Raw genomic sequence first — 19,490 nt, forward strand, 5'->3', positions numbered from 1 at the left:
ACAGAACCACAGGACTAGCTGGACTTCAAGTGTCTCTAGAGGTGGCTGGAAGAGCTCCCCATGGTAGAAAGGGATAAGCAAAGCCCTGAAGACAGTATAAGTAAAAGCAAAGGTGGAATTAAAAGAGCCCCACAGCTCTAGTCTCCAGTGGCCTGGTCAGCTCCCCCAAAGTGGTCCCAGAAACCCAGCACTTGAAATGTTCCCCTCTCCCAAAGAAAATAAGGAAGGTAACCAATTCTGGGCTGGCAACATCATTCAATTTGTGAGTCTTTGCCGAAGGTTCAAACTGTCCATGTTTGGTCCAGATTCAGGTCAACTTGTGGCACATTTTTCTCCTAATGAGATGAGAATTTTATCCAGAAACACAGACATTTTCAAATCCCATAAGGCCACAAGTGACAATGTATCAGCGGCAGACAAGCAAGGGGAAGAAGCTACCAGGAACATCTACACCTACCCAGGGTCTTCCATATAGGACAGAAGACTGATACAGTCTAATCCACACAAAAAATGGACACAAATCCAGACCATGGACAAAACCCAGTGGTTATCCAAAATTAGAATGCATGCACATTGGAAGCCAGTCATGGTATGTGGGTGGGCCAGTGGAGAACATGTCCTATTCCCTCCCTAGCAGAGCTTCCCAGTGAGCACAAACTCTTGAAGCCTCCTGTCCCCTCATAGAAGCTTCAGATATGCTAAAGGAGACACCACCATGCCATCATATGTTGCTCAGAGAAGCTGTGGCTGCTCCATCCCTGGAAGTGTTCAAGGCCAAGTTGGACAGGGCTTGAAGCAAACTGGGACAGTGGAAGGCGTTCCTGCCCATGGCAGGGGGTTGGAACTGGATGTGCTTTAAGGTCCCTTCCAGCCCAAACCATTCCAGGGTGCTGTGATCATTCCTGAGCCACCCCCATCTGCAGCAGCTGCTGGAGCACAGGGCCCTGAGCCCTGCCTGCAGCACCCAGCTGTGCTGACAGCCAGCCCAGGCTGAAAGCTGCAGCTCGTGCCAGCCCTGGCCAGCCAGGGCTCCAGAGCTCCCTCGGGATGCCGGACAGGCACCCCCCACCATGCCCTGCCCTGCAGGGGGGACGCAGCCGGAGCAGGCACCAGACCCAGCTCGCAGGGCCATCTGGCAAACCACAATGCTGCCCCTGATCAGGAGCCAAGAAACGGAACGAACTGTTTTACTGGAAATATCTCCAAATATTTGCCAGCTACCACTGAAAATCCATGCTGGAAGAGGGCTGGAACAGCTCCTGGCTCCAATGCAGGTGTCTCTGTCCAGCTGCACACCGTGAGAAGCCCCTGTGCTGACAAAATCTGCTGGGCTGTGATAGCAGCTACGAAAACAGCAAGTAAACAACACACAAGAAATAGGCACAAGTACTCAGAGCAGTATCAGGAATACCAGCACTGCCTGATATTTACTCAGTGACTCACAGGGAGGAGGATCCAGCCCTTCAGGCTTATGAGAACAGGTAACAGAAGAGCACATGAAATCACTGGGAGCTCAGCTCCTCCTGACCTCGGAGAACAAAGAGGCCTTATAGCAGCAAAAAATATCCTCTTTTCACTCTTCCCCTCTCTCTCTCCACCCTGCTGCACAATCTTTCTCCACAGATTCAAGTGCCACTTTTCACAGGCTGGGAAAGCAGAAGAAAGAGGAGAGAGCAAAAAGAAGAGGAGATATTCCTGTTCATCCACACAACAGAAAAATACAGACTATACCAGAATAAGTATTTCCAGGTGAGATTCCCTAGTTTTCCAGATTCTTTTGGCCAGAAGTTCACTGATAATATCTGAAGAGGACACTTGGAAAACAACAGTCAATACAAGGGAGCATTTCAGAACTCGCTAACACCTTTTGCTTCGGGCCTTTCAGTTTTCCATCCTTTTATGCAGAGCTCTGCAGATGTCATGGTTTTGCCCAGTCGGTCAGCCCCTAGGACTGAGGATGGTTTTGTCCAGGTGATTTCCGGACAAAAAAAAAAAACAATCAAAAATTCAGTGATGCCTTTGCTAATTACATCTTTAAGAAAACGGAAGAGAAGACTTGTTGCACAGTTAAAATTAGGGGCAGCAGCCATGTAGGAGAGAGGCAGCCGGTCCAAGGAGGGCCAAGGCCCTCTTCTCCCCCGGCTTGGGCCAGGGGGGGACAAGTGTAGCACTGAAGCCCCCTTTTCTCTTCTGTAAGAGAGTGAAGAAAAAAAAGTTTAAAAGACTGACTAGTTAGACGAGAAACCGCTGTGGAAGAATTCCAGCCAAGAGATAACAGAGCCTCCAAGGTCAAGCTGGCAGCTGAAGCTGCAGCAAGAGAAGTAAAGTGCGAAGGGGGGGGGGCTTGCTGCTTCCTCCCCCCCTTTTCGCTCTCTCCGTTTAGCAGGGAAAAGACTGAAAAGTAATCCCTGTTACTTTTAGAAAGTTGGTTGGGGTGAGAAGACCCCCGTGCTGCTTGTGGAAGAGCCTATACTGGAGTAAGTTGATGCATGAGGAAGCCGAGGCTTCATGAAAAGGACTAAGGTGAGGCAAAGTCCTGACGAAAACTTTGTAACCCTGAGAGAAAGCCATCGCTGGAGTGATGACGGCTCAGGTGGGATACTGGAATCTGTGTGTGAAATCCATACTGCTACTGAAGGTTGGTAACTCTGAGAAAGAGAGAAAACCTCACCCTGGAGCCAGGTGGCCCAGGTGAGATGTTGGTATCCATGTGTGTGTGGAATCCATCCTAGACCCATGCTGAGAAGTCTATCAAGGACTGTTCTCCCATGGGGAGGGACCTCCCTAGGGAAACAGGGGTGAACTCTTAAGCCATTATCCCCTGTAACCCTGTGGAAGAAGATCCATAGTAAGCAAGTGTCCCCTTGCAAGCCTATGGAAGGAAGACCCTTCAGGACCTGGGTAACCCCCAGCCTTCGGTCTTAGCCCAGGAGGGGGATAAGCCCAGCCCTGGAGGCTGACACAGAGCAAGAGAGGAGAATGAAAAATTCCAGCTGCGATGAGAATGCTGCAAAGTTACTAAAGAAAGAAAACTAAAACTCCAGAAAATGGAAAATAAAACTGCTTCTCCTCCTTGAACTGGTATAAAGGGAAAAAAAATATTTCTGTAAATACATAGCACTTTTACCTAACCTAAGTAAAATTATTATAATTCTTTAGTAGTTTTATTTTATTAGTAATAAATACTCATATTATTTTCCCCAAATCTTACCTCTTTTGTCTGCATAAACCTTCTCTCAGCTCGTAGTAATTGTGTAGGAGGTGGAAAGCAAATTAACCCAGAGCAAAACCACAACAGCAGATTATATCAGATACCAAAGAGCACCAGTAAATGTGAACAGTATTTCTCTCTCCAGCCACAAGCCTCATGTACTAAGCCCTCTAACACTGCATCTCCCCATCCCTCTGTCAAGTCCTACACTCCTGAGAGGCTCTCAGTGCTACCAAATATACAGATATTTAAGAAACTCAGTCAACTAATGAGACATAGCTGCAAATCTACAAAAACACAGGAAAAAAGTTCAGGCTGAATTTCTGCCCGGCCTTTTTCCTCACCCAGAAAAGCATTTATGCACAAAAAAGGCCTGTGACGCCAATGCTGAACATTTTAGGGCAATACCTGTGCAGACAGAATGACAACTGAGAGCCACTCGTGTTTCACCACTTACTCTCCACTATTATCTTTGAGTTTACAGCTGCTACCTGGCTCATACTAAAACATAGAAAAAATAATTATCAATAAAGTAACCAACAGAAAAGCAAATTTATTAGCCTAATTTAAAAAAAAAACAGAATTAATACTGCTAAGCAGGCAAACTTAGGCTTACATGGCTTCCTTTTAGGTGTTATTTATAAAGCGAGAGTAAAGTCTAAACCAAGATATTTTAAAACTTAACTGTCTCAGAAACCTTGGTTTTATTTCAATGTTGAGTGCAGGACTTACGTAACATTTCCCATTTTGATTTCTGTTATTAAAGGATTTTAAAACAAAACTGTACGGTCACTGCCTACAGCCCTAAGGGGCTGAGTACAAAAATAACATAAAAGATACCACAACCTCTACAAAATACAATTTTGATTTAATTTCATTCAAGCATTATGTTCCTTACTTTGGGGAAATTACTTTACCATCTTTGATAACAAGCACACTTCTTCAGCTCTTCTGAACACTGAAAGTATCATCTGAGGTACAACTGGAACAGCACTTGCAAATGCCTTATGTAATTTAATACGTTCACCAAACTAAACTAAAGTTTGCCTTACAAACTTAACTTTCTCATCCTGCAAATAAAGCACCTGCATTTTCTCCACTCACCAAAAAGACACCCATTTTCCCAGTGGCTCACCCCTTTCACTAAGCACTCCAGCTTTTTCAAAGGCTTCCAAATTAATAATAATAATTCACTGGTATGGTGGAAAATATTACCTACTTCCTCCATATTTCTCCTGGTGATAAAATACCTATTTTCACAAGCACATTTCCATGGGCTGTGCCAGCCCAGAGAGGCAGCGTCAGGCTAAGCTGAAACGAGGATGGATCTGTCCTTGGGAATGCTGATGGTCAAGGCCCAAGACATCACACAGCTCTTCTGTCACATACAAAACCTACTCACCTTCAAGACACATTATTCTCCAGCAGAAAAGTGTGAGTAGAGTCATTTTGGAAGATGTAATGGTCCATCAGTTTTTGTCCTTAAGCCTCTTTGCTCTTCCTCCCAAACTGGTGCTCTAGAGATATAAAAAGAACTTCAATTTAAAATATGGCTCAGATGAACATTAGATTTTTTCTGCTTTTTACCAGGCCCACTGAAAGGTCACCTAAAACCCATCTGATGGGTCCAGTCACTGAATCACCGTTGTCTTATCTCAGAGAAGGCTGTAAGGAATTATTTCCTGCCACCCTCATAGCTTACACATCTGCCATCGACATTACAGCAGCATATTGAGAATTCATCCTAAAGGCTGAGAATGGGCAGGGGACTTATTAAAAGTCATACTGGTGCCAGAACTGAGAATTACACTGTGCTATCAGAAGTCCCTTTTCACCTTGCCTGCTGGATTTGACATACTGACATATTAACTACACTTAGGTTTACCTCAAAAGCACAAACATGCACTTCTTGCTGAATTTTGCCTTGATTACCTTCCTTAACCCCAGAGACACTTGGTTCCAACTGTGCAGCACAGCCAGGGCACTTCTTAACCTGCCCAGGATTAGGAAGAGTTTGATATAAATTTGGAAAAAAGAAAAAAAAAGGGCAAAGCAAAAGCACTGGGAGTATATAAGAGCAAATGCCACATTAGAAGCAATTTCCCTGGCAGTCCCATTTTGCAGCCAAAATAATTAGATCACTAGCAAGAAACATCCCAAGTAGATCAATGGTGTGTTACGAGATTAACCAAGGTCATGTTCTCTTACATCCGGCTTTTCAAAAAGATTCCTCCCCCAAAAACTTAACCCTAGGGCTCCATCCAAATTAAGAATTCACTGTTGATGTACATCAATACAAACCAAATCAAAGCATTCCATAGCCTGTCAAGTGCTGACTGCCCAAGGAAAGGCCACATGTCTTCTAAGTGAGGGAAATCTGCATTTGAGAGCCACCTAGACTCTGACTGCTGCTGCTGCTGGGTGTTCAGAGATAACTGCCAACTCATTAAAATCCAGCATTAAAAGTTTATTAAATATGCAAACATTAATGGAATTGGACTAGCAGCTACTCAGGCAGATAAAATTTCAACACAGCACATCCTGCAGTTCCTGTTATCAATGTTGTGTCCTTTTGGAAGCATCTGTGAAAGAGTCACAAAGCCGCTCCAGGCTCCAACCCTTTCAGATTACTCAGGTCACACTCTCAAGGTCCCCACTAGCCAGGAAAAGACACCTCCTTCCCAATAATTACAGCTTGGTATTATTAATTACTGTCCATTTCCACTTTCAGACTTTGCTGCTTGAGTTGCAAAGTGCCCCCAAGAACTTTTTCCCCCTTCGGGAATATCCACAGGGCAAGTCCTACAATCCTTTGCAGGCTCACAGGCACGGAGGTCTTGCACATATCCCAAACTCAGTCCTTTCAATTCGCTGCTGGAGCTTGAAAGAACCACAAAAAGAGGAGCGGAGTGTCAAACAAACAACACAGATTAAAGTGCTTAAAGGTACCTCTCCTGAACGTCAGGTAACTTCACACATGCTCCACATGTATGTACATGTAGCTCTGCTTGGAGCTCCCTCTCATAGCTCTCTCAAAATGAGTGTCAGAGTCCTCCCTCACTGCAAGCAGCAGTCTCGGTACGTTTTGCCTCACAAAGTGCAGTTTCATTCCTGGATGACTCTGCAAAGTCCCTGTGCTCGGTAAGTGTCTCAGCAAACCTCCAGGTTTTTGCAGTAGAGTGACATCAGACTTGGAAGTGTTCTTCACTAATGCTATCACCACAATCTGAGCTAGCCCGGGGGAAAGGAGGACAAGGAGTATCTCTCATCACACAGAGCATAAACAAGTTCCTAAGAGTCTGTAATGTACCTCCAAGTCACCCGGACAATAGCCTTGCTCTCTCAGTAGTAGCTTCAAAGAACGTCTGGAAGATTTAATCCTCCAATTATAGGGGGAGGAAAAAAAGCCCTCTCTCAACATACAAGTGTTGCACCTCTGTCCTGGAAATGTCAGGTTTCAGCAAGAAGACTGAAATGAAATCTTAGGGAGTAACTTGGAAATAGCATGACTTACCAGGGAAGAAGGGAAATGAAGGAGTATGAAGTCCTGTAACCTTCAAAGAAAACACTCAACTCCTTGAGCATAAAGAGGCTGAGCAAGTTCTTTATTACCACCTTTCCTGGTACACACTGGAGAAGAGAGGGCTCTTGTAATTGTCAAGAACTTCCCAGCACCAGCCCATGAGACACCACACAAACCCAAAGTTAGGGTTTTCTTTCAGTTCTGCAACCATATGGGCCTCTCAAAATAGAAGGTTTAAGGATGCCTTGGTCAGGAGGGAATCAACAAAATCCCCCATCCATCATCTGATGCAACACTGGGCATCACGTGGGGTAGGACCTTGAGCAGCAGGCAGCTTGAGGTCAGACATACAATAAATAGCCTCCCACTCCATGAACCAAAATGCCTGGGCTTAGATCTACATTTCTTGAGAGAGAATAGATACTTCCTGTTGGAAACGAGGGCAAAGAGACTTCACGGTAATCTGGGTTTTGAAGATGGCACTGACCACACCTCACACCTGGATTCTGGGGAATGATCTTTGCTGCTGCAGGGTGTTCAGAACTCCAAGAAAGCAGTTAGCTCACAGTGCTGGTCCCTAGGTCAGCTATGCCCTAACAAAGCTAAGGAAAACCCAGGCAAATCCTTTTATCTCTCACGACACATCAGGATGACTTTCTGCTGCAGATGGTACACTCTGGTCTCGGACACAGGGGGGGATTACTGTGCAAACATTCCTTAAGGTTCCCAGTGCTAGAAGGCTTCTATCCAGGTCTGCCCTCAGTGGTCAGCCTACTGAGCTCCTCAATTTGAATGCACTAAACAGAGCCCATCAACAGCTTGGATTATCTCTTCCCAGAGAGCTCCTGCCCCCAGGAACAGGCAATGGATGACTGAACACAAAAATATACCTGCCTCTTACAGCCAGCACCTTTCTCTGCCCATCAGGTGGCAGGAGGAGTCTCTAGCCAGGAGAACAGCCCAAATCAGTGCAGCAGCACCAGTATTTCCTCCCCCTAGAGACAGGAAAGTCCATCCAAACTACAGGACATTGCACCTCCAGGAATATAAATAACCCATTAAAGGAGTGCTCTGTTTCTAAGGGAACCTGGACTCTGTGTCAGGTGTATGACACACTGACTGCAGCCAGGAAAAGAGGAGTCCTTCCAGCAACCCTACAACTATTTAATTAGCAACCTTTTAACTATTTAACAAGCAACCTTTAAACATGTTCATTCCCAAAGGAGTGTCCTAATGCCACTGAGCAATATGGTGAACTTCAGGTTGTTATAAGGAAAAACAGATAGAAAATAAATGATTCTATGAAAACTAAGGCATCCCTGAGGTCCACAGCACCACCATCAAGAGACCCCAGCACCGTTTCTTCCACCAGCACTGAGGTGCTGGGCTGGGTTCAGGTCTGGCTTCCCCAGAATCCACCAGCACTGGATACACAGATGAGTGGGAAATTCCTCTCTGAGGGATACCTGAGCACTGCAGAAACAGGGAAGGATAAAATGGAGAGGAAATTTTATCCCCTTTAGCACTGAGTCATGCTGCCACAGACCAAAGGCCACAGCTGAAGTGGCCACAGCACCAGGCACCCTCCAAGAGAGTGACAATGCACCCTGACAAGACAGGCTGGCACCGTGATCTGGAGATGTGGATGCTGGGGATGACCTTTCCCCAGGAGTCACAGGGCAAATCTGTTGAGCTACGACAGGAGCAGCCACAACTCACAAACCTCCAAAATGTGCACAAGGTGTTTCCTGGCAACAATAACAAACCAAGAGAGTAAAATGAACGTTTTCTCAGCAGTTTGCTGTCGGGTGACCTCACCAACACCCCTTTGGGATCCTCCACCACCAGCAGACCCAGCACAGTGACACCAAAGCTGACTCTGCTCAGCTCCAAGGTTGGATACCCTGACCACCTTCTCCCCTACGGAACTCCAAAAATAGCTTTGCTAACTCAAAGCAGTCTATGCCTGAATAAACCACAGGCAGGGGTCTTTGTTCGCAGCTCCCACCACAGCGGTTCCCTCGCTCTGTAGATGGATGCAGGGAGAAATGTAGGCCACACATGCAGAGAAAAAGAGTTATCCAGAGTTCAAATATGCCAGAGATCCTATTGTCAAAGTCGGGAAGTGAATGCCCATTAAAACAGCCTGCAAGTGCTGGGGTACAGCTCAACACAAGCCAGGCGGGCAAAGGGAAAAACACTTCATCAGAAAGTGAAAAAGTTGTGGTGTTTATCCCAACTAAATTGCCCGATGAATCACTAAAGAAGAATCTTTGTGATGTAACTATTCAGACTTAGACAAAGAACTCTTGTAATTAGCTCTCAAGTAATCCTCTGGCCACCATCTGGAGCTCAGCCTAAATCTTGACCTCAGTCACACCAAGCAGCCACACATCTGTGACACACACCTGAGGGTGAGTCACACCACAACATCGCACTCACAAAGCAGGAAAAATTAAAGGAATGCTAAAAACCTGAGCCCCTTTTTACCCTACAGGTTATTCAATTCACACCCATCATGCTTAGGGAAAGGGTTTCAAAGATAAGAAGTTAAAAACGGGATTCATCAACCCAATCCTGAAAAAAAAAAAAAAAGTTTCTTCCATCAAAACCTCAGTTTATAGCAAACAAAGTTGGCACATGACATACCCAACCTTCTTCCAGTAACACAGGAGGAAAATCTTCCTAGAACTAGATTCTGACAGGAAAAAAAAGACTTCAAGATATAAAATAACTTATTCCCTCACACATAAACAGCTCAAAATATTTTTACTACTAAAAGATGAAGAAATTCCTTTGCCTAAAGCACTGTAGATTACTTTTGCTTGTTTGCTTTTTTTGCTACAAACCTTCTGATTAGTTTGAAATTCCTGTTGCCCACAAGCAAATAAGAAAGCCTAAGATACCCCCCCATGCACAAAGTCTCTTAGATGGAAAAAAAAAAAAAAAGGAGTTTTTGTGAATATAAATGGCTCTGTATTGCATGCTGAGCTCCCCACAGCAAAGCAGTCAAAGTGATACACACCACATCCTGAACAAAATTTATCTTCTCAGTTCCAGAGGAATTCTATCTGCAGTGAAGTTTAGCAAGCAGATTTCAGACCTTTGTAAGAAAGCCCACAACAGCACAGAGGGATGGAGCGGGCTGGAAACGCTGGAACAGTTATGCTTAGTTCATATCTGAAAGCAAATCTCTGCAAGGAGGAGAAATGTTTATTTTTTCAGGGGATCACGTGTCCATAAGGCACAAAGAGCCTTCTGTAGTGGGAGGCACAGTCCTGGAGCAGAGACCTCCTGCCAGCTGGGCTCCTGGCACACACCACTCCTGCCAGCCAGAGGCACCAGGATGAATAAGGGCAAGATTAGAAAGGACCACCAGACTTGGCACCGATGATGAGACCCCAAAGTCTAGTTCTTTCACTACAGAGAGACAGATAAGGACTGCCCCCACAGCCAGGTACAAACGTCGTTATCCACTCGCATCATCCAGCAGAGACTCTCAACACTAGGAGCCTCTTCAGGACCATTCCCCACATCCAGACCGGCTCTAGTTTGGCAGGGGGTGATTTCAAGTGACTATCTTTGCCACAATACCTTTCTCCTGGCTGCAATTTCAGCAAGGATTGCCCAAGACCAAAGTCCTACACAGCAAGTCAATATTTAACTGGAGCACTGCAATGCTGAGACCCACCTGGAATACTGGATATAGGAGCTTATCAACGCTTACGTTGTCATTTCTACCAAAAAAAAAAATAAGGCAAGTTATCTTCTCCATCATAAGTTGTCAAGGTAAATTCTACAGAGACAGCAGTTAGATTCGGCTTTAATAATTCTAATAAGGACTTAAAATATTTCCATGAAAGGAACCTAAACAATGGCACTTGTAAACTGCAGAGCAGATTCAAGGCAGGGTCAGGAGCCCCACTGCAAAAAGCATTTAAAACTAAACCACACCAAGGTCTGGAAATTCAGCACTTGCTCCAGAAGCAGTATTTTAACACTGCAATTAAGTCATCAAACTATGTCACAAAGGCTTATATAAGACTCTTGGACACTACCAGGAGAAGCACTTATTCTCCACAAAATACCTGAGTAAAATCCATGAGTACCAAGACAGACTTTAAAATAACACAGTAAATAGTGATTTCTTTTTACATTTAACTGTTCTTAGCCTTGGTGAAGGTAGCCAAACTGTTTATATTCAACAAACATTCTCTGCATGCATCTGATGTAAGTTTTTGCCAGTAGTCTCATCTTTTATCATCTTTTTGGACAGAGATCTTTCTAATGTGAGAAACAGCTGTTAAAATACAGTTCAGACCAAAACTGAGCAACTGAGAGTAATTTCTTGTTCCCTACACCTGTTTCAATTCTTCATCCACCTGTTCTCTGTGTCTAAATGTGATTTCTTCATTTATTGTTAGCACTCCTATCTTTACATTTAGCAAATACTGTATTTGTTCTCTAAATAAGAGCATCTGTTTTAGCAGTGATTCCAATGGAGTGCTGGTGATAATAAATAACCACAGGTAAAATGATAAAAATTCTCCAGTTCTACATTTCTAATGCTTCAAAAAGTTTTGTCACCACCCAAAAGGTGATTTTTTTCAGAAAACAAAATAAAAGCATTTCTACAGTGAAAAAGTGGAGGGAGGGAGCTGAGGGTCAGGGCCACCTTAGGAAATAGGGAGATAGACAGTTGTGCCCAGCCCTCATCTAAAAAAATCCAGAATAAAACAACAAAGTAACACCACCAAAGAGCCAAAGCACAAACACCAGGCCTGTCCAGGGAAGTGCAGCCTCAGGGAACACTTTCAGGAACAGCTTAAGTGGTTTTGATCCCTGACCTGCCTAATGGGCAGACCTGCCTCTCCCTGCTGGATGCACCAGCCCAGGGACAGAGACAGCTCCACGGATTCCATTTCCATGTGGTGCTAACTGGCAGGTGAATCCAGCCCACCACACAACCACTTACACATGTCCATGAGAACTAAGGAAAACAGACAAGCAGAGGGACAGAAAAGAGGCGCACAGGGCCCTCCCTTTTCTGGAGTAATATAATATTAAACCTGCTCCTGAAATTCCACACTTCTTGATACACACTGTTACCACAAAGAAATGGAAGTTTTCACAGCTCTTGTGCCTCCTTGGAAAATCAAATCAGGACTCAAATCCATTTTGGAGTGAATGCAGAAAGTATTCACCTTGACTTTTTTGCTCTGCTTTGAGAATGAGATCAGTATGTTAAGATCATTCTATCTCTGAACTAGTAAAACTACAGGATAAAAGAACAACTCCAAGTGAGGTCACAACAAGGCCTCAGCAGTTTCCAGCAGGAAAATTCCCACAAAGCTCAAATAAGAAAAGAGGCAGGTTCTTATCTGTTTTCCCAGAAAGTCTTATTTTCATTGCACTGAGCCTGCAAGAGTTACTTATATCCACCTCCACCCACTAAGCAAAAATAAGGTAGAGGTAGGAGATTCTGCCCTGAGAAGTGCCCTTCCCTACAAGAAGGCTGCCATAGAATCATGGAATGATTTGGGTCAGAAGGGACCTTAAAGATCATCCAGTCCCACTCCCTGCCATGGGCAGGGACACCTTCCACTAGCCCAGGTTGCTCCAACCTTGCCTTGGACACTTCCAGGGATGGGGCAGCCACAGCTTCTCTGGGTAACCTGTGCCAGGGCCTCCCCACCCTCATAGGGAAGAATTTCCCCCTAATATCCAATCTAAATCTTCTGTCAGTGTGAAGCCATTCCCCCTTTCCTGTTACTCCAGTCCCTGCCTTCCCTCACCAATTTAAGTGCTGCATTTCTCAAGGCTAAGCCAGATACTCCAACTGAAATACCCACTCAATCCATCTCTTCCACCCTCCCAAACTTCTGCCAGGTGAGAGGAGCATCAGAATTCCTACACTTAGTATTTTTTTTACCGAGCAGGGCACAAAGCCATAGAAGCCCGCACTGATTTTTGTTGTTGTCAACGGCCCGCGGGCCGTTTTGCTCAGACGGGATTAGGACAGACAGCACAAGCTTATCTCCGCCGGGATCTGCTCCAGGTTCTGTCCGGAGATTTACTCCGACGCTTCCTCCTGCCCGCACAGCGGAGACAACGTGACTGCTCACCCGCCTCAAGAGAGGCGTCCCCCGCACCTCGGTGGTGCCACGGGAGCAACTCTGGCTGCTCTTTTAAATGAGGAAAAAAACTGCGTTTTTTTAAAGTATATAACACAAGCGAGGGAGCCCCGCGCCCGAAAACAGGAGCGGGCAATTCCCGGCTCAGCCAGGGCAATGAAGAGGCGGCACCGGGGCGAGCACGGCGCCCTGAGCACCGCGGTAACCGGGCACCCTGAACCCCCGGGCACACCGATAACCGAGCACCTCGAACACCCGGGCATCCCAATAACTGGGCACCCTGAACCCCCGGGCATGCCAATAACCGGGCATCCCGAACCCCCCGGGATCTCATACCCCTGAGCATCCTGATATCCTCAGCGCCATGGGCAAGCGGGCACCCCGATGACCGAGCACCCCAAAAGACACCCCCGAGCAACGCGTTAACCGAGCATCCCAATACCCGAGCACCCCGATATCCTGAGCAGCGCATTAACCGGGCACTCCGTAACCCAGGCACGCCGACATCCCCGAGCACCGCAATACCCCTGAGCGCGGCAGTAACCGAGCCCCCAGTTCCCCGAGGGTAACCGAGCAGCCCGTTCCCGGAGTCCCCAGTTCCCCGCACCCCGCTCACCCCCGTACCGCGTCCCCGCCGGCGCGGCCGCTCCGCTCCGCCCCGCGCGCTCCCGCACACGTCACCTCCGGCAGCGCGCCGGCTGCAGGCGGCTTTTAAAGCGGTGGGCGGGGCCTGAGTGAGGTGCCTGGGCGTGGTCTGACCCAGCGCGGGCGAGGCTGAATGGTGTGTGGGCGTGATCTGATAGGCGTGGTCTGTTGAATGTGGGCGGGATCTAGGCGTGAGTAGGCGTGATTTAAAGGTACATGGGCGGGGTCTGAGTGCCGTGGGCGAGGTCTGAAGCGGGAGCGCGGGCGGAGTCTGAGGGGCCGTGGGCGTGGTATGACGGGGCGTGGGCGTGGTGTGACGAGGCGGGGGCGGGGTCTAAGAGAGCGCAGGAGAGGTCTGAGGGGACATGCGGGGGTCTGAGGCGACGTGGGGGCGTCTGAGGGGCCGTGGGATAGTCTGAAGCACAGTGGGCGAGGTCTGGAAGGAGAGTGCGGGCGGATTCTGAGGGAGTGGGGTCTGGGGAGGGGCGTGGGCAGGGTGTGAGAGGGTGAGTGGGCGGGGTCTAATGTGAAGTGGGAGTGACCCGCTGGACGCTGCTCTGGTCGGGGTGGAGGCGGGGCCTGAGCAGGGAGTGGGCGTGGTCTGATTGACGGCGGGCGGAGTCTGCTGGGCTGGGGCGTGGTCTGAGCGCGGTGGGCGGGGCTTGGGGAGCGCGCGGGCGGTGTTCGGACGGGAACGCGTGAGGGGCCGGTCCCGGTCGAGTCGCCCCGATCTCGGTCCTGGTCCCTCCGTTTCCAAGGTCTCAGTGACAGCAGCCCCAACAGACTGAGATTACCGGCCCGGGATGCGAGGGATGATTTAAAACACCGCCTGCGTGGACAAACTGAATACTAAGACGCGAAGCTTTGACAGATGCTTTTAACATTGTAATTTATTGCTGGAAGAAGAGTTTCTTTAGTGCTACATTGACAACCTGAAATGGCGAGGATTTATTGATTACATGTATCTTTTTCTCGTCCTCACTGACGTTGTTACTGTCTCCTGCAAGAAACGTCCCTCTGCAGTGACTTGTGTCGCTTTTATTTATATGAACATTTATGTCGCATCTCACCTTCTGTATCCATCAGCTTGTGTTCTTCATTTCTGACTCCTCGCGTTATTCTAGAGGGTTGGATTGCTCCGTGGAGCAACAAAACAGCGCCTTAAGCCATGTGTGGATGCTGTGAGGGAGGGACTGTCACCCTGTGGATGCTGTGAGGGAGGGACTGTCCCCATGTTCTTTGTCCTAGGATGTTTCCATGTCTCCTGTAGTGTTTCAGCTTGCTCCTAGGGACACCCACACTGTCTGGGAATGGGATACTTGGAGCACTAGGAAAGCTTTCTGAAATTGCTCTGGATTTCCCTTCACACTTCTGTTTCCTGCCAGTGAGTTTGATGTTGGGAGAGGGAAAATGGAGTAAATTAAAAGGGCAAAGATGAACACTGACATCCATGTTACCATTTATAGGGATGACAGCAAGCATCCTTTGCTGGCTAGGGCATTTTTTTGATAGCGTGCTGCATTGCTTTTGATGATATTGTCCACTGCAAACCAGCACCTGTGGCATGAACACACACACACACAGAGGAAGAAAAAAGGCAGCAACACCTGTATGGCAGCAGAAAGTGCTTATGTTTGTTCTCATTTTAAAGAATCCTGGATCACACTCCCCACTTGTATTTCTCCCCAGTGGGAGCTGTGACAGCCACGTCCATCACACCGTGATTTGCACACTAAACCACAAGGGGGGTTTGCTGCAAGTCACTGATAGTCTGGGAACAGGTTGCCCAGAGAAGCTGTGGTTGCCCCATCCCTGGAAGTGTCCAAGGCCAGGTTGAACGGGGCTTGGAGCAACCTGGGCTAGTGGAAGGTGTCCCTGCCCATGGCAGGGGATGGCACTGGATGATCTTTAAGGTCCCTTCCAACCCAAACCATTCCATTTTTCTATCCCTCCGCAGACTTGTTTTGTCTTGTATCATCCCAACAGGAAGGTCTCTTTCTGCACAAGCAATACCACGGCTTGCCAGAAGGTGTTGCTTGGAATCCACACAAATATCTGAGCTTAAAAATCATGAAATACCCACAGACTATTGAAAATAACCGGCAGATACTTTTATCTGGCAGGGAGAAATCAAAGCCCTACCTTTAAAATGGCATTTTTTGCTTAAGATAATTTAAATCTGAAATGCACAGAGTAGTAGAGAGGGAGATAAATGCTGAACAGGTGACCCTCTCACTGGGAAAACACTGGGTTTGAACACTGCTAACAAATATGTTAGACCAGCTCTATGTATGCATGGCTTTGTATTTGCAGGTCTGGATGTTAAAATATATACAAATGCAGAGCAGGCCTGATGCAGTGGGGAATTTTAGAGGGGTGACTCTGGGTTTCAAGAAGCCAAGGGGGAGAGTGAAGACCCAATGAGGCAAAACTTCTTCAAGGTCAGGTTGAAGCAACCTGACCTAGGGAGGTGTCTCTGTCCATGGCACAAGATGAGTTTTAAGGTCCTTTCCAACCCAAACCATCCTGTGATTCCACACAAACAGCTACCCTGCTCACAGAGCTGGGTCACTGCTCTCCACTCCTGCACACACACATTTTAAAGGTAGATGAGCTCTTTGTTTCTAAGGGAGAGTGCAGAGATGAATACACAACTGTTCACCTACATATTAAGTTTTAACTACATATCAACAGCAGCAAAGTTAATTCTGTATTTAATTATGCCCAGCCTTCTTTTGTAAAAGATTTCTCACCAAAGATGAGGGGGCAGAGAACAGGGTACTGGACAAAAGATTATAAAGCTCTTTTTACAGCAAATAATTTTTTTTTAAACCAAAAGAAGAATTTTACAAGCCATGGCTATAAAAGGGAAAGCAGAAAACAGTTGGTGGTTGATTTAACTGGCCCTCCAAGCCCTTGTTTAAACACCAGGGTATAATTCAGGCCTGATGTTTAGACCTGCTGCTGTCAAGAACAAGCAAGTTTTCAGGGTTCCTGCCTCTCTCAGCACTGTGACCACAGGTTTTGCCACAAATCTCTGCTCAAATTGCACAATACAGTTCCTTAGAGCTCCTGTGTTCCTCAGAGGTTGTTTCAGCAGAAATACTCTGCTCCTGCAGCTGGGACATCAGTGCAGAGCCTCCTTTCCCAATGTCTCTGGCGTCAGAAGTGAACAGGGTTTGTGCAAAGAGTCAGAGAGCATTTCCCAGGGGTTTTTCTTCTGTGTGAATAAGGCTATAGCAAATCAAGCTGCATCTTCCTGAGTACCTTGCAGTAATGATACCCTGGAATAAAAATTAAGCTGAGCCTCCTATAAATAAAGTACTTGATTGTATCATTCAACACTTCCGCAACAGGCTGATGATCCCAGGAGGCTATAGGAGACTTGACACATTCACGTTGCTCCTGCTCAGGAAGAAGCAGGAATCTTCTTTTACCACAGCACATTTTGAGGGGTTCAAAAGACAAAACAACACATTCACATCCATTGAAATCTGTCCTTTGGTGAGGAAATCTGTCCTCATTTCCACTTCTACTAAAGGAGTTTCTAAGGATTTGACGTGGAAATTGTTTGAGAAGCCTTTTTCCAAGCTGGAATGGGTGCCATGTGGATTTTCTGAGCACCATCTCTGCAGCGTAGTCGACAGAGCAGTAATCAGAGGGATCTGGAACAGCGGGATCTCCTCTCTTCTGGCAGGCCTAGGGCTGGAGGAGCTGCCACCCTGACCTGTGGTGTCACAGCCCACAGCTGCCTTCCAGCAAAGCACAAACTGCCAGGCAGTCACTCAACAGCTTTAGAACAGAAGGGCTGAGAGGAACCTCCACAGGCTCTCGGGGAAACACAAAAGTTTCCAGGAACAACCTGGCCCATCCTGATCACACATTACCAAGGCTGAGTGCACCCCCAGGCTCTGCAACCTGCACCCTCCCCATGCTCAGCGTCAGCCCTGATGGAGCAGAGCTGCACAGCCTCGGGTCTCATTGCTATGAAAACTTGCTCGGAGAGGGAAAAGCAGGCCTGTGCCATGCACTCATCTTCCTCCACTGGTCTGGGAGCTGGATTTAAGCACTTGGTCCTTCCACAACTCCAAACACTTTAAATTTTTCTGCTATGCACACTGAAATGCATTTCTTCTTCTTACTACCAAACTCCATTTTTCTTGAAGGAAAAAAAGAAAAAGAAAAAAAACAAACACCAAAAACAAACAAACACAAAAACATAAGGTTTACAACAATATGCCTTAAACATTTATTGGATCCTTTCCATGGCACTGTAGAACTTTCTTCTCTTTTTTTTCTCTCTGAGCTCTCTTTTCCTGGCTTGGCAGGGGCCTGGTTTATCACAACTACAGCAGCTGTGTTATTAAAGGACAAATAAACCAGACTTGTAAGTTATAAACACAAAGTACAACTCAGAGTGATCTTTGGTTTCATCCTGGTTAATAAAAACATGACAGGCCAGGCAGCCCTTTGAGGCATCGTTTACACTATTTCTATAAACTCCCAAAACACGCTGTTCTACAAACATGGCAGAGTATTATCCCTGATATGGGTTGTTTTTTTAACATTACACGATAAATAACAGAAGAGGTGTAGTGATCCACCACAACAGCTATTACAATAAAGTTTATATAAAAGCAACAGATATATAAAGGCAACCATAAAGGTTGCTTTGAGTGAAAGACCTTCCTGTACACACAAATCAAGTTCTAAAATTATCTGCACCTGTTCCAGACCAGGGAATGAGCTGTAGCCCCTCTGCCCAGGGGCTGGCTTTTAAAAGCCAAGAGACATAAAGGAGAGATTATAGATAAATATATATATATATGTGGATACTTTTAAAATATAGAGAGATATCAAAACATTTCAAGTTAACATTCCACAGCAAGCTAATCAGAGTACAACACACCCCACTCCATAGTTGAAACCAACACTCTACAACCCATGGGAAAAGCCAGCCCTTATTACACACCTGTGTCAGGGAGAAGCACCAGGGATGGACAACCAGACACCAACAGAACCATGCAAAAAGCCATCAGTTCCTCAGCCTCCAGGAATTTTCCCTCTGAAAACCTTATCTCTCTCTGAAATAACATTTTAGTGTGAAGCATACATTTTGTAACACTAGAATCTACTTACACACACATTTTAGCTATTTTTGCAAGTTGATATTTTTCTAAGAAGGATTCTACAATGTTGGAGAGTTTCCTCCTTCCACACTTCATGAATTAATTAGTTCACATGCTCAGTCTTTCTGTCCTTTTGGGTTGGTCAGTTCCTTGGTTGATGATCATGATCTGCCCCCTGCCAGAATTACCTTTTACCCAGTCAGAGCTGATTCCAGCACAGCTGCTGATTTGGCTTTATTAGTTTCTTCCTTACCTGGAGGGTTCTGCCAAATGTCCTTGTGGCCCGTAAATTCTACCTTCCCTGTCCCCACTATCAGTGGCACACCCATCTCAAGCTTTGTTAACCCCCAGGTGTGAGATCACTGGTATATGTCAAGCCTTAACAAGGCAATTCTAACAACAAGTAATTTCTCTTTCCAACCCATGGAAACTTCTCGTGGGTTAAATATCCTGTCTTGCTGATTAGGCTTGAAAGTATAGAAAGACCAAACATCAAAGAACATCCTTTCTTAAGAAAAGCTTTACATGTTCTGCATTTTGCAACAGCAGCAGAGCCACCACTGTCTTAGGCTGGTCTCAGGCACAGGAGGCCCAAAGGATGTCTTACACTCTACAGGTCTGGGAGTCTTACAAGTCTAGTTCACCTAAACTCATCAGGTCATTCCCAGTTTCTCATGATAATTACCTGAGCATATGAAGATGATCTTAATGCACTTTTAAACGTGTTGCAGCAAAAGAGTGAGCATTGCCAGCTGCAATGTAGCTTGTAACAGAAGAGCAGCAGCTTTCATCCCCTTTTCATGCTCTTACTTGCCTCTTTCGGCTTCTTTTAAACAAACTTTCTCGTT

At 46.3% G+C, this 19,490-nt stretch overlaps 1 protein-coding gene across 3 annotated transcripts in view; it reads right to left on the reverse strand.

Moving 5' to 3' along the window:
* The window catches only part of MAP3K13 (mitogen-activated protein kinase kinase kinase 13), a 73,976-nt gene extending 60,439 nt beyond the window's left edge, over positions 1-13,537 (reverse strand). For all 3 annotated transcript variants that reach the window (XM_027878303.1, XM_027878302.1, XM_027878304.1), the window contains exons 1-2: positions 13,485-13,537; positions 4,614-4,728 (exon numbers count right to left, since the gene is read on the reverse strand). The gene's annotated coding sequence lies outside the window, so the exon portion shown is untranslated. The remainder of the gene's footprint in view (positions 1-4,613; positions 4,729-13,484) is intronic.
* Positions 13,538-19,490: the final 5,953 nt, after the last annotated feature.

Source organism: Empidonax traillii, unplaced genomic scaffold, assembly GCF_003031625.1.
Source record: "Empidonax traillii isolate 1590-97213 ecotype Southwest subspecies unplaced genomic scaffold, ASM303162v1 scaffold40:size2234952, whole genome shotgun sequence".
NCBI classification, from domain to species: Eukaryota; Metazoa; Chordata; class Aves; order Passeriformes; family Tyrannidae; genus Empidonax; species Empidonax traillii.